The sequence below is a fragment of the Diabrotica virgifera genome, chromosome 7 (genome assembly GCF_917563875.1).
Source record: "Diabrotica virgifera virgifera chromosome 7, PGI_DIABVI_V3a".
In the NCBI taxonomy this organism is placed as follows: Eukaryota; Metazoa; Arthropoda; class Insecta; order Coleoptera; family Chrysomelidae; genus Diabrotica; species Diabrotica virgifera.
The window spans coordinates 224,210,601-224,226,277 of NC_065449.1; the positions used below are offsets into that span (position 1 = coordinate 224,210,601).

The 15,677-nt window shown below is 32.0% G+C and overlaps 1 non-coding gene across 1 annotated transcript; it reads right to left on the reverse strand.

Moving 5' to 3' along the window:
* Window positions 1–15,307: 15,307 nt before the first annotated feature.
* Trnav-aac (transfer RNA valine (anticodon AAC)) lies at window positions 15,308–15,380 on the reverse strand. Its single transcript has one exon. It is a non-coding gene; the product is annotated as a tRNA-Val (tRNA).
* Window positions 15,381–15,677: the final 297 nt, after the last annotated feature.

The following is a 15,677-nucleotide window of genomic DNA, read 5'->3' on the forward strand; positions in this document are numbered from 1 at the left end:
TAATTTCCTTCGAGGATTTTTTTTTGTTTTGAGGAGTCTTCTTGTGGACTACTGGAAGAAATAATGAGTCTTTTCTCGGCAACTTCCCTTAGTGGTGTGTACTGGAGCCTTTCTCGGATGGTTGCGTTTGTCAGTCGGTCCTACCATGCTGCCCCGTCTATGATACGGTAGCATGCTGTAGTCTCTGTGACTTCTAGCTTATTCCAATTGGATTCCGTCGTGGAGCTCCATACTGTGACTGCATACAGCATCAACGACCTCACATAGGCCTGGTACAGTTGAATTTTCTTCTTCTTCGTTAGAGGTGATAACCTAAAAATGAAATTATTGATATTAGTGTTTTGGCTGTTTTTGTTTAATTCTTGATTTGCTTTGTATGCAGCGTGAAGTTCAGCCTTCTATACAGGAGTACTCCTAGGTATTCGACGGATGGTGTGGCTTGGATGATGTTTCCTCTCATCGTTAGTTCTACTTCTATTGGTCTGCATTGCTGGGTAAAGATGATTCACTACTTCTTTTCGGTGTTGATCTTGATTTTCCATTTGTCCGTGAATTCTGATATTATCACGAGGTGGCCTTCTAGTGTCTGGACTATTCTTTTTTCAACTATACTTGAAGTATAGATGACTGTATCGTCAGCATAAAAAGCTGTAATCGTTCTGTGATCTGCTGGCAGATCTGAAACAAATATATTATATAAAATGGGCGAGAGAATACTGCCATGTGGCATCCCTTCCTAAATTTCTTGCATACTGGACGCTGGACGTCTGTCTGTCAGCTGAAACTTGAAACGTTCTATAAGGTATTTATCACATAATAGATTAACTAAATAATGAGGTACCTTAAAGCAGGAACCTAAAAAGTTATCGTCCACATAACTTTTAAATTATCTTAATAATTTATTATATTATTATGTACATGCCCTAATTATTGTACAATAAATTTAGACGGTATAAAATAATTCAAGTATTTTATACATATTTTCCACATAATTATGAAATTTACTCATATTTTATAAAATGTAGTCAAGATTAGAGTATATTTTCTAAAAAGACTTTAAAGATACGAATTTCAAACAGATTTTGCGCTTATTTTCACTTATTGCACCCTGGACAGATCCGGATTTTCCAGGTTTTTAAATTGATGGCAGATAAGACGCTTTCCACGGGATATTTCGATAGGTAGATATTGGATATAGCTGCGGTGAAAATTGAATTCGTTAAAAAAACAAATATTTTATTTGAAATTTTATTCTTTACTCGGTTCGGAAAAGGCAAGGATAATTGAAAATAAAATCGAATATGTCGCAAATTCTACTTTTATTATGTGAATCGGGTGACCACTCAAATAAATAGCTTTTTCCATTACGATGTATTTAACCTATGTAAGAAAATATAAAATAAGTTTTAAAAAGAGTAGGTAATTCGTTAAACAAGCAATTTAGTACATTCGTTTACGGTTTTTGCTGTATATTTTAAAGAACCGCTTAGATTGAAATGAAATTTGGCATATATATACCTAACATGTCAAAGAAAAAAAGTGATATGATGCCGATGTGTGATTGTGCCCTGGAGGTGAGTTTCACCCCTTCTCAGGTGTGAAAAAGTATATGTCCAAGATAAGTCCCGAAATGGATAAACTGACTAATTTTAAGCAACTTTTGTTCTATAGAGTTTTTTCACCAAATCAATACTTTTCGAGTTATTTGCAAGTGAATACGTTCATTTTTAAACAAAATAACCACGTTTTTTCCAAAACAAAATAACCACGTAAGACGGTTTTTCGCAAATAACTCAAAACGTAAGCGTTTTGTCGAAAAAAATATTTTTAGTAAAACTATAGCCTATAAAAATGTAAAAAAACGGTGTATATATTAGGTCTCTATACCTAGCAAAAGCAGAGTTATAGGTAATGAAAAATAAGTTCATATTCGAAAAATTTCAAATAGAATAATTCAATGTGAAATATACAAATAATAAAGCATTCTTGGGGAAAACACATTACAACTTTTTTAAAGTGTTTAAAAGAGCTTTATTTTTGTTTTTATAAAAAAAATTTCAAGCTTCAAATGTAAGCAAGTTCCACTCAAAATAAAGTTGGTCCCTTTTGTTTTGGCAAAAAAAAATCAGGAAGACCACCCCCCAATTAACAACTTAAATGCAATTAATCGTTATCGCTTCACAAATTACTTTGGTTATGTTGTGTTTATATGATCTCTAAGTTTCATCGATTCAAAGTGCTTATTTAAAAAAAAAATTGGTTTTAAAATAAAATTTTTAAAAATTTTAATTTTGAAAAAAAAACGATTTTTTTTTCAAAATATCTTAAAAATTTTTAGAGATACCAAAAATCATAAACAACAAAAAAAATTGTCGGCTTTAGTTTTCTGAATATTTTGTATTTTTTGTTTTTCTGTAAGACAAAAATTGGTTAATATTCGGTGTTTCTAAATTTGCATACACTCGTGATAAGTGACTCGTTCAAGCCCTTTTAACTACAACTCTTTCAAATATAAGGACTTTGAACCGATGAAACTTACAGATCATGTGATCAATACATACGCGAGTTAAAAACTTGTGAAGTGGTAACAATTAAGTTCATTTGAAATGCTAAATAGGGGGTGATTTTCCCGATTACTTACCAAAAAAAAGGGACCAACTTTATTATGAGGGTAACTTGTTTAATTTTGATGCTAAAATTTTTTTTAAATAACAAAAATTAGCATTTTTTAAACACTTTAAAAAAGTTAAAATTAGTTTTCTCCAAAAGAGTGCTCCGTTTTTTGGTTATGGCCCGTTAAAATATTCGATTTGGAATTTGACAAATATGAACCTATTTTTCATTAGCTATAACTCTGCTTCTACTAGGTATAGTGACCTAATATATACACCATGTTTGGCATATACGTTTGGCATCTTTTATACGTGCAATCTTTTTAATAATTTTTTTTCGACCACATACTTACTTTTTGAGTTATTTCCGAACTACTTTCTGAAAACGTGGTTATTTTGTAAAAACATTAACTTATTCACTCGCAAATAACTCAAAAAGTATTAAATTGGTGAAAAAACATTATGGAACAAAAGTTGCTTAGAATTAGTCATTTTATCCATTTCCGGACTTATTTCGAACATATATTTTTCACTCACAAAAGGGGGTGAAACTCACCCCTAGGGCAAAAGCACACATCGGCACAATATCACTTTTTTTCTTTGTCTTGTTAGCTATGTTTATACCAAATTTCATGTCAATCCAAGCGGTTCTTTAAAATTTAGAGGTTTTGCAATATATTACCTTTAAAAAGGTACTAATTATTATAAAATACAGAAAGGAATAATCTGAACTACTTATTTAGTGACTAAAAAATCTTCATAACTAATTGTGAATTACAACTATTAATGATTTTAAATCGAAAAATATGATTTTAGCGGCGGAAATGAAGCTGAAATAAGATTAGGTATCAAAAGAAGAAAACTTAAGAGTCAACAGTAGTAGCGATTAATAGGTAGCAACAAACGCGGTCCAAGATTACGGCTGTAATTTTGAAAATTTTGTCGAGATATTTGGGACACATATTCGTAATATAATAAACAATGGCGGTACAGAGCCCAATTTGAGAAATATGTTAGTATGTGGAAATTACTCTATAACTAAATAAAACTATGCAAATGGAGCCTGTACCGTCATTAAGAAAAACAAAAAATAAACTTTCTTCAAATAAACTTTTTTATCCCATGAGTAGATTTTGTGTCACATTGGACCTAGTAAAATTGTTTATCTCTAACAAGAAATCGAACATATTATAACTAAATAACTGATTAGTCAACATAGAGAAAGTGTGACTGTCATTTTGACAAACCGGCGTCAGACTTCTGGGTCCAGATTACGTACAATCGATACGCATCGTATCCGCCATGTTTTCCCATAAGGCGCTACAGTAAAACATGGCGGATACGATGCGTATCGAGTGTACGTAATCCGGGCCCTGTTCTGTTATCTGCATACGGATTACGAACACTCGAACCGAATCGTATCCGCCATCTGTTACCGTAGCGCCGTAGAGTGTTCGTAGTCCCTATGCAGATAACAGAACAGAAATCTGACGCAGGTTTGTTAAAATGACAGTCACACTTTCTCTATGTTGACTAATCAGTTATTTAGTTATAATAAAATATGTTCGATTTCTTTTTAGAGATAAAAATTTTTACTAGGTCCAATATGACACAAAATCTAGGCATGGGATAAAAAAGTTTATTCCTACACGCTAACACATATTTCTCAAATTGGGCTCTGTACCGCCATTCTTTATTATATTACTAATATGTGTGCTAAATATCTCGACAAAATATTTAAAATTACAGCCGCAATCTTGGACAGCGTTTGTTGCTAAATGTTGATCGCTACTGTTGCCTCTTAAGTACTATTACAATACATTATTACAACTTATTATGCAAGGCAAAATTCGATGAAAGCGAAATATGGTAACACGAATATCCTGACTTGGGAGAATGGTTTGAATGCAGTAATCCGAAACTATTTCGAGTGGAAGTCAACAGGGTCCACATAACCATGATGACTTCCACACCTTCGATAGAAGATGGAACTTCAAGAATAAGAAAAATAATTTTAAAGTATATTTGTCATAGAACTAGACAGTAGAGACCAAGAGGTAGCAACGAAATGAAAACTCCACAAACTAGACATAAATACGTGTAATAAAACAAATTATTGAAAAACTCAAAAGGGAGCAATAACTAGGAGATTACTTGGTGTATTGCGTAGTACATAAGAACAACAGACAAAAAATGGACAAAACATTAAGAGCATAGACGGTATTATCAGAAAGAATATCGACGATAGAGTTGATCATTATATGATAATGTCCCGTTTAGAGCGTTCTGCGCGTCTCGGTTCCCAGCTTCCTTGATGGCTATCGGCGTAGTAGTCCAAGAGGCAGCGCTGAAAAATCTCTTTGAATTTACTAAAGCTAGATTTTTCACAGTTGATTACTGTGATTGTGTAGAGAAACATACTACGGTCGGTCAAGCGAAACGTAGAACAGGGGTTACTGAGAGGATATCAAAGTTGCTTTCCTACGAAGGTAATTAAATCCATTTACTATGGCTGAAAATCAGTAGATACACACATTCTAAATTAAATATAAATATAAGTTATTATAGTCGGTCAGCTGTATGACGGGACAGAGCCGGTCGGTCAGCCCCAGTGAATATACAGGGTTATTCGCTATATTGTGACCCCCTTGTAAACTGATTTATTTACAGAATTAGAAAAAAATGTAAAATACAAAAGTTATTCGATTTTTAAATTATGATTTTTTGACATATATATCGTACTAGTGACTTCATCCATTTGGGCGTGATGACGTTATCGACTATTTTTTAAATAGGAATAGGGGTTGAATGCTAGCTCAATTGAAAGGTTATTCAATTCCCTATTCAGTAATATAAACATTAACATGATTAATTATAGAGGGTGTCCAAAAAAATTTTAATTTACTTAATTGTTTAATTAATAATTCAAAAAATTTTTTGGACACCCTGTATAATTAATCATGTTAGTGATTATATTACTTAATAGGGAATTGAATAACCTTTCAAATGAGCTAGCACACGACCCCTATTCTCATTTAAAAAATAGTCAATTACGTCATCACGAACAGATGGATGACCTCACTAGTACGATATACATAATATATGTCGAAAAATCATAATTTAAAAATCGAATAACTTTTGTAATTTACATTTTTTTCTAATTCTGTAAATAAAGCAGTTTACAAGGGGGTCAAAATATAGTGAATAACCCTGTACATTCATTGGAGCCGACCGACCGGCTCTGTACCATCATGCAGCTGACCGACTATAATAACTTTTATTCATATTCAATTTAGAATGTGTGTACTGATTTTCAGCCTTAGTAAATGGATTTAATTACCTTCGTAGGAATGCAACTTTGATACCCTCTCAGTAACCCCTGTTCTACCTTTCGCTTGACCGACCGCAGTATGTTTCTCTACACAATCACAGTAATCAACTATGAAAAATTTAGCTTTAGTAAATTCAAAGAGATTTTTCAGCGCTGCCTCTCCGTCTATAGTGTCCTGGCAGTAGATCTCTGACATTGCCTTTTGGAGACTCTATCAAACCATGGTATTTTCGGTTTTCCTCGTTATTTTTCGTCAGGTACTGGTTTGCCGTTCTCTGTATATTTTTATGTGAGTACCAAATAAGCTATTATTAAACTGGTAATATTGTGCTTAATCGTATCCCCAAATCCAGAACATGATTTCCTGCATTTCTTGATTGCCTCATTCCGGTAGATCTTGAAAAGTGTGGGAGAGAGACTGCAGCTTTGCCTTAATTCCTTATTTACTCTAGAAATGATCACATCAGATTAAAATAACTATTGTTGTCTATAGTTGGCCTATGTCTGCCCATTATTTTTTCCTTTACGTTAAAAAGTAGATGTCATCGATCCAAGATCGTCAAGAACTCAAAATCCTGTTTGTTGGTCTAGCTCAAATGGTTTTAGATATCTGGTAGATGAGTAGATCAGCAATAACTATTGTTTCATTAAGAGCACACAGTAGCGATCAACAGGTAGCAACAAACGCGGTCCAAGATTGCGAAAGTTCTGCGAACTTTCAAAAGTGAGGCAACAGGGCGTCGGTAATTCGACACTGACAGTGACGTTTATACTATCAAAAACAATAATTTTTATAGACATAGTCGCGAAATGTTGCCAAGTCAGTGACGTTAGATTTCTTGTTATAAAAAAATCGATTTTTAGTAGTTCCAATGTGACACAAATTCTAGGCACGGGATAAAAAAATTGATTTGAAGAAAGTGTATTTTTTGTCTTTCTTAATGGCGGTACAGGCTCCTTTTTTCAATATTTTATTTAGTTATAGAGTAATTTCCACATACTAACATATTTCTGAAATTGGTCTCCGTACCGCCATTCTTTATTATATTACGAATATGTGTGCCAAATATCTCGACAAAATATTTAAAATTAGAACCGCAATCTTGGAACGCGTTTGTTGCTACCTGTTGATCGCTAGTTTTTGCTCTAAAACATGCTTCTCAATTTGTTATTTTTTTTTTTAGTTTTTGTTCAATAAGTATAGGTACCACCGTGGTCACTCTCTTGTCTTTTTGTACGCCGCTATAAAGCTTTAAAAAAATTTCAGTACATGTGATTACCTGGCCATTTTCTCCTCCAGTAATCTCCTCTTCTCGGTTTAAATTCCATAAGGAAATAATAGACATTCTTCGTACAGTGAGCAATTAAGTTGAAATCAAAAAGTCAGATTTGTAACAGGACAAATTTGTAAGCAATATACTTTCCTCTAAGTGACGAAGATAGATTTCCTTAGAAACTTATGGATGATGCAGGTTCTTATTCAATTGTTTACTCCAATAGCTTATAATTGTCTTCAATTTATATTGGTGTTACCCCATGTTTTTTCAAATCAATAAAGAAACGTCAAATCAACGTTTTATTTTGTTTTTTTTTTTAGTTATGCTTCTTTAGGCGCGATTGAGAGTAAAATTTCATAATACTGCGCACATGCGCACACAGACATTATGGCGTTTAGTTGCTAAATCTTTCAAGTTATGTATAACTATATCAGTGCAAGAAAAGGTGTGAAAAGAATATATTAGTGTTTTTAGTAAATATATTTATTATAATTTTTGTGTTTTTGGATTTGTCTTCCTCAGGAATAAGATGAGTATTATTAAAACATTTTATTGTATATTTATTATACTTCAACTTGTCTGTTTGTTACCGTAAATTGTCATTAGGTACGTCCGAACCGATACAGACACAGTCCTCGCAGCGTATTTGGTATAGCATTCGGCTAGAGATCGAGAGGTCTTGAGTTCGAATCCGCAGCAATCCTATACTTTTTTTATTTTTTTGAAAGCGATAAGCACAAAATTAGTTTGGTGTTTATAAAAAAATAAAACAAACTGTTTAAAGTATATTTATTTTTAAGAAATCATATAATAGAAGTATAGCTTCTTACGTGCGTACAAAGTACACACACATTCTTGTTTTTGTTTTAATTTTTTGCTATAAAACACATCGCTTATTAATTTTGCTGCGTTTCCACAGTACTTCTAACATACGTTTTATTATTGTCGCAATTCTTTTTCTGCTTTCGTTTCCATTAACGGTGGCCTACTTTTGAAATACTCCCGTTTAGTAGTCCGGGTTGACAAACAAACAGCTTGAAACTTGCTGAAATCAAAACTTTTCATGAGCGTACGCACACACGCAAACTTTAATTGAAAAACAAATTTGTCATGCATGGGAGTTGAATGAGTAATGGGCGCGGAAACAGTAGAAGCGTTGAATCAAATGCTGCTGGTGGAAAGATGTGGAATATCTGCTATTCTGTGAGTTATGAAATACCTATTCACTTTTGAGGTAAAATTAAACAGTGTCTATAAAGAATGTGTGCTGTGATTTATAAACTGTGTATGACTGAAAATAATGAGCGCTAGGTAATAACGATTTTCATGATTGAGCAGATAGGAATAATTTTAAAACTCTTACATGCTGTTCGTTTTTAAATTAGGAAAAAACAAGGAAACAAAAATAAAAAATTAAGGTTGCAAAATGGAGGGCTGAAAACCATAGGTTTCAAAGCGATATTCACAAAAGTTTTCAGGAAACGAATTTTAAAGTTTTCTGTCAAATAAAACGGTTCTGATAAAATTATACTTTGCCAGATATGTTATATTATATATTATTGTTTAAGGATTTGTTAATATACTTATTCTTAAAACAATGCTGTCGTTATGGTATAAAATGCAAATTTCAGGGTGTTTTTTAATGTTACACTTTTACATGGAATCTTGTGGCACTGTAACCGCTGTACTTGGAACTTAAATAAAGTTGAAGTTTTAAAAATGTCATATTATGACATAATATGTCATAATTGAAAACTTGATTGTCTTTGTAGCACTGATAACAATAATAGGCTATTCCCTCAATGCATGACGTGACACCTAGTGTAGTCGACTGAAATTTTTGGCGAACACGTTTTTTGACGTTAATGCAATATTTATTTAGCACCTTTGTTAAAATTTATTATAGAAACAATAAGTTCAAGTGCCAATTAAACGTCAAATTAAAAAGCGAATATTTGGAAGTTCTCTGAAGAAAATATCAATTTTAGGGTTTTCTTATCACTTTATATCACTTTTTCGTTAGTTTAGTTGTCGCTGTTAACATTAATTAACTGTACATCGAAAGCAATTAGGCAGTGTGAACTATTAGTACCAAATTTTAACATTAGCTGGGTCTATTAAACTATTAATTTGTGGTGTGTATGTGCAACACAAAATGGAAATATATGACGATGGAAATATACCACCAGATCGGGGAAGGAAATAAAGTCGGTATGAAAATAAAAATATAAATATAAATAATAAAAATCACAACGGCAATAATAAGGAAAGCGAAATATCTATTGAAAAAAATTATTATTCAATCATTATTTGCCAAAGTTGTCATATTTCGCCGCTATGGACGCTGACATATTTCGTGTATCCCCACTATGGTCACGCACGGAGCGAATACCATAATGTTGGAAGAATTTTTAAAAACAAACGAAGAAGAAAGTTAACGAAGAGTAGAAATTTACTCAAATTAATTATTTTAATTAATGAATTTGCTTAATTAATTAATTTAAAAATCTGTATAATACAAAAAACTACTAAAATCCTTCATAAAAGGTATATTTTTAAAAATTCCTAAAAAGGGCTACAACACAGAACTAGTTTTCGATTGGATGACAAATCATCATCAGCGCTTATCTAAAATGAATATAACCTGATAAGATAATGTAAAGTTTTTAAAATTTTGACTACGGTTTTAAGAAAAGCTGTAGGTTATACTCACGTGATCTAACATGCTAGCCACCAAAATACAATATTATAAAAATTTATGGGTAAAATCCCTTTAAAAGTTATTCGTCATGGAAACATAGATGAAATATATGTGAACTTAAACATGGGTGTTCAAAATATTCCATGTAATATGCTCTAGGTAAAAGCTAGGTTACCATTTGAGCTACATGTGAACAAGTCGACTTAGAACTCAGATGGTACCTAGAGCATATTACATGGAATATTTTTAACATCCATGTTTAAGTTCACATACTTATTCTAAGTTTCCATGAAGGATAACTTTTAAAGGGTTTTACCCATATATTTTTATAATAGCATGTTAGATCACTTGATTATAACCAACAACTTTTCTTAAAACCGTAGTCAAAATTTTTAAAACTTTGCGTTATCTTATTAGGTTATATTCATTTTAGATAAGCACTGATGATGATTGGTCATCAAATCGAAAACTAGTTCTGTAATGTAGCCCTTTTTGGGGATTTTTAAAAATATACCTTTTATAAAGGATTTTAGTCGTTTTCTAATTAATTTACTCAAATTAATTATTTCCATAATTTCCACTGCTATTTTCTTGTAGATATTCAGAACCGGAACTACAATAATCCGCCCAAGATTCATTTACGTACACAGAGGACATCGCAAAACAAGAACATGATAATTTTAACTAATCTTTACCTTTTACTCTGACTGTAGTACATGGAACCCAGTGCCGGATTAACCATCAGGCAAAGTAGGCAGCTGCCTAGGGGCCTCGGCCCCAAAGGGGGCCTCGCAGGGCCCCAAACGAAAAAAGAATAATCAGAATTAAAGAAAAATTGTAATTTGTCGAAAAATTCAAATATCGCGCAATACCATAACAGCGATGGTGGATCTATAAAACTACATTTATGTAATATTTATATTATAAAACTGCAAACTTTTGTTCACATAGAAAGCCTATATTGTGAGAATAATTAGCTGATGAATGACGTTTGGTAGAAGGAAATTTTGGAAGGAACTGTACTGCCTGTGAATCTTCACCGTTTTTAGAAAAATACTAAGAGTAAGATGAACAAATGAGTCAGGGCCCCCTCTCTACCCTCTCCACCACTATCCTTGCCTGCCGCTCTATAGTTTCCCGCAGCATTTATCATTTAGTCTCTTATTTTTTCTTAGTTTGGTTTTGTTCTTTGGAAAAGAATCACCGTTCTTCTGCTGTTTTAACCTTTTTAAACGACTGTGGCATTGATGTAAACGACATGAGGGCGAATTATACGACGATGCAGCAAACATATCAGGCAAATACGATGGTCTCCAGGTAGTGCAGTCACTGAACGGAGGTTTTCACCTCCGATTTCGTTGAACCTCCATCGATTTTTATGAAAATTGGTGAGTAGTTAGAGGATACCTCAAGGAACAAAGGTGACATGATGCCAACTTGCGCTTTTACCCTGGGGTGGATGCCACCCCTCCTCGGGGGTGAAAATTATTTCTTAAAAAATAATACCATACATCGATAGACGGACAAATTCTAAGCAATATATTCTAGCAAAATTTGTTACATAAAGTTATTAATAGAAATCAATACTTTTTGAGTTACCTATTAAAGATTAAAGATTTTATTTTTTCGTAAAAAAATGCATGTTGTAAAGCTGTTTTTCACGTATAACCCAAAAACTATAAGCTTTTACAAAAAAGTTATAATTACCAAAATTAAAGATAATAAAATGTTGAATACACTTCTCATTTAAAGGACTACACTAATGTTAATTCAAAGTAAGTTATGGGTAATTGAAGGTATATTTTTTTTCGACGAGTACGCAAATCTAAGTATTCAAGCTTAAATAACGGGAAAACGATGCATTTTATAAAATATACCTATTAAACACTTAACAAAGTACTTCGGGATACCTAACAAATGAGCTCCATAAGACGTTAATAGCATCAAAATTAAGCAAGTTATGATGAAAATAACAGAACCCTTTGGATTTTTTTTGGAAAAAGTGAAAAATAAAACATCGCCATTTCCACAAAAATTAAAATTTATAGAAATCCTTACAAGAGTTTCTTTATAATAGCATAAGTAATGATTTCAACAATTTTGACCGGTTTAGAATGCATATTTTTGAAAAAAGATATAATTTAAAAAAATCAAAATTTTTCAGATTATCGTAATTTTCGTTTTTCTTTTAATAATAACTCCAAAAATACTCAATATACGAAAAAAATGATATATAATCAAATTTTAGTTTTTCTGTATCAAATATTTTACCTGTTTTACTATTTCTGTAGGGTACAAAATAACCGAGATAGAAACGTTTTAAGCTTAAATTTTGCCTGCGAGAACCATGTAACCGGGCAATTTAACCTTTGATTTTAAAAAAAATAAGGGGTTTAAAAAATTAAATTCAACGTGGTTTAAAAGCCCTCAGTTTTAGCTTTCAAAGGTTATTTAGGTGAATCTCATGTCTCAAAATTAACGGAGTTATTTAAAAAAAAAACCAATAACATTTTTTGGAAATTTTTTAAAAGATAACTTTTGAAAAATTTTTGGAGCATAAATTTTAATGCTATCAACTTTTTCGTGGGCTCATCTGATAGATATTTTTAAATACTTAATTTAAAAATATATAATAATATATAATATATAATATTATTATTATAATATATAATAATTTATCAATACGACAAATGTTTAATAAGTTTGTGTTATAAAATGCATAACTTTCCCGTTATTTAAGCTTGAATACTTAGATTTGGGTAGTCGTCGAAAGAAATATACATTCAATTACCTATAACTCACTTTTAGTTAGCACTAAAAAGTTTTTCTAGTAAGGAATTTTTTTCATTTTTTATTATCTTCAATTTTGGTAATAATAACTTTTTTGTGAAAACTTATAGGTTTTGAATTAATTAATTTGTAATCTATAATAACTCAAAAAGGTATGATTAATTTCAATAACTTTATATAACAAATTTTGCTTAGAGTTAGTCCCTCTATCGAATTATGGAGTCATTTTTAATAAAATAATTTTCACCCCCGAGAAGGGGTGGCATCCACCCCCAGGGTAAAAGCGCAAGTTGGCACCATGTCACCTTTATTCCTTGCGATATCCTCTAACCACTCACACCAATTTTCATCCAAATCGATGGAGGTTCAACGAAATCTGAGGTAATAGCTCATATCCACCTTCAGTGACTCCACTAAGGCTCATTCTAAGATTAACAAACTTGCAATTTACAATCCTTGTGCCGCACAGTATTGCAAAAAGTTGAGTTGAAGCAATATCGTATTTTGGGTTTTTTCAGTCCGTGTACATATTTGTTTCAGCCTCTACCCACCGTTGGGAAGTTATGATCAAATGCTTAAATGCAACTCCACTAAGTGATCCCATTCGCCACAATCTAGTCCTTATTGGAACAGTCAGTACTTGATGAAGTGCAAGGAATGATGCAACTAGAGCTTTGTCTAAAGGTTAGGGTGCCTTCAAATCTGCTCTTCATATACTCTTGCTGAAGATACTAATCAGAAAGCTGAAACAGTTCATGATAAGTATTTGTTGAAAGAAATATCACAAAAACAAACATTCATAATGAACGAGTTTTGGGCAACGCTCTCACTAAATCATTAAAGAGAGAAGAGCTTGACCTTCAAACTGAAGTTCAGCTTCTAAATTCGCATTTGGAGTTCTTGAAATCCCAAAGAGATTATTTTGCTTATTACAAGCAGACAAGTACATACTCTGAATATTTCGACGAGAGTAAACGAAAGCGAACAAGAAAACTTCATTTTGATGATACTATATATTTCCAATGAAGATTTTCTAGAGGGTGAAGAAAAATTACAAGTTGAAACGTATCTACCAATTTTCGATAAGCTAATTACTGACCAGAGTCGTCGAATGACAGAGCACGAGTCAGTCAACTCACTATTTGGTGTTTTTTTGTGTTTTCCAAAACTGAGTGATACTCAATTAAAGGGTAATGCTTCAAAACTACATGAAAACAATCCTGATAATATTGAACCTGAAATTGAAGATAAACTAATACAGTTCAAATATTTTATATCCCAGCTTCAAGACTTGCAGGGAAAACAATTTATTCCTGCTTCGCAGTCATTTTGGGTTATTTCTGGGAACAAACTCGAATCGACATTTGCAAATATGTCAGAAGCTTTTAATATCTTCCGCTAATGATTACAAAAGCAAAATGCGAATAGAAAATTTTTAAAAAATTTTCACCATTTGACAATGGTGCAAAATAGACTAGCATTTCTATGATGCTCGATTTGCTCGAAAATTTCGAATTTGAAGATATTTTAAGGAGGTGGATAGGTTTCTCCGAGGTTTCTTAAGGGTCCTAGGGACCACTAGCTTGGGTGCCTAGGGGCCTCAAGATTTTTAATCTGGGACTGATGGAACCATATGGTTCCAGCTTTCGTACACTTGGAACTAGATTCCACTGTTGATTCTAGCGCTATTTGTAAACGAATGGCAGAATTTTCAATACCATTCGATACAGAATTCAATGAACAATAGATTTCTGAAAAAACAGTTTTGTATAAACTGTCGCTTGGAACCCTATGGTTTTCAGCCCTCTATATATTAGTAATATTGGTTTGGAAATTCCGCAGAAAGTGTGCAATTTTGTTTATTAACAAATTATCTCTCCGAAATATTTTTTTCATTCATTGCTCTGTAACTCAAAAGATTTTAACTTTAAAGCAAAAACACACAGATTTTTTTTAATTCCTTCGACGAAAATTTTCTTCGGAAAATCCCTATTTTCCCAACAATGTATTTTGTTTTCAACTACAATTTTACGTAACTAATTACTTATCAATAACTAAATAACCTGGTGACGTAAAAGCTGTTTTGGTATAGATTATAATGTATTTCTGGAAGCCGGTGGAAATTGAACAAATAGTTTAGCAGCAATTAAATTGTTAATTAAAAATGTACCAATACAACCAGATAGTAACCAAAGTAATTATGATACAACAGAATAACTACGACTTTCATATAAAAAGGCACTATACCTATCTAACGTTAATGTACACACTTCAAAGAATTAAAATTGGACTATTTGAGCTGTCTCAGAAAATTTTGGGCTTATAAAAGAAAACGGTATTTACTGGAAAACCACAAATAGAAGTAAATGGAGAAATATTGTTCATCGAGTCCTTCAGAAAAGTTAAGAATTTTGTAAAATATATAGGTACCTTACTGAGTATTGTTTAAAATAATTATTATTTTAATTATTTAATCTTAATAATATGATTAAGTTTTATAAACATGCTCTTTACGGCCTGTTGTGAGTATAAATAAATATTACAAATTCTCTAGCTAACTAAAAAATTTTAATTATTAAGAAAAATAGAAAAAGCATGTTTCCGCCCGGGATCGAACCGGGGACCTTCCGCGTGTTAGGCGGATGTGATAACCACTACACCACGGAAACTGTTGGTAAATTTACTGTAAACCATTTATTTGAACTCAAATGATCGAAACAAATCTATAGAATTAAAGAATTTATTTTTAATTTTTGTTACAATCAACAACTGTGATTTATTTTCATGTAAATAAATATTATAAAAAGTAGGTTTTCAAATTGTGCTTCATATTAAAATTATGAAAAATAACAAATGCTAAACACATTGCAATAAATTAATGTTTGGTAGGGTAGCTAAATTTTGAAATTAAATAAATTTTACAATTTTCGAAATAAAATTTTGTAAAAAACATATCTTATTACAGT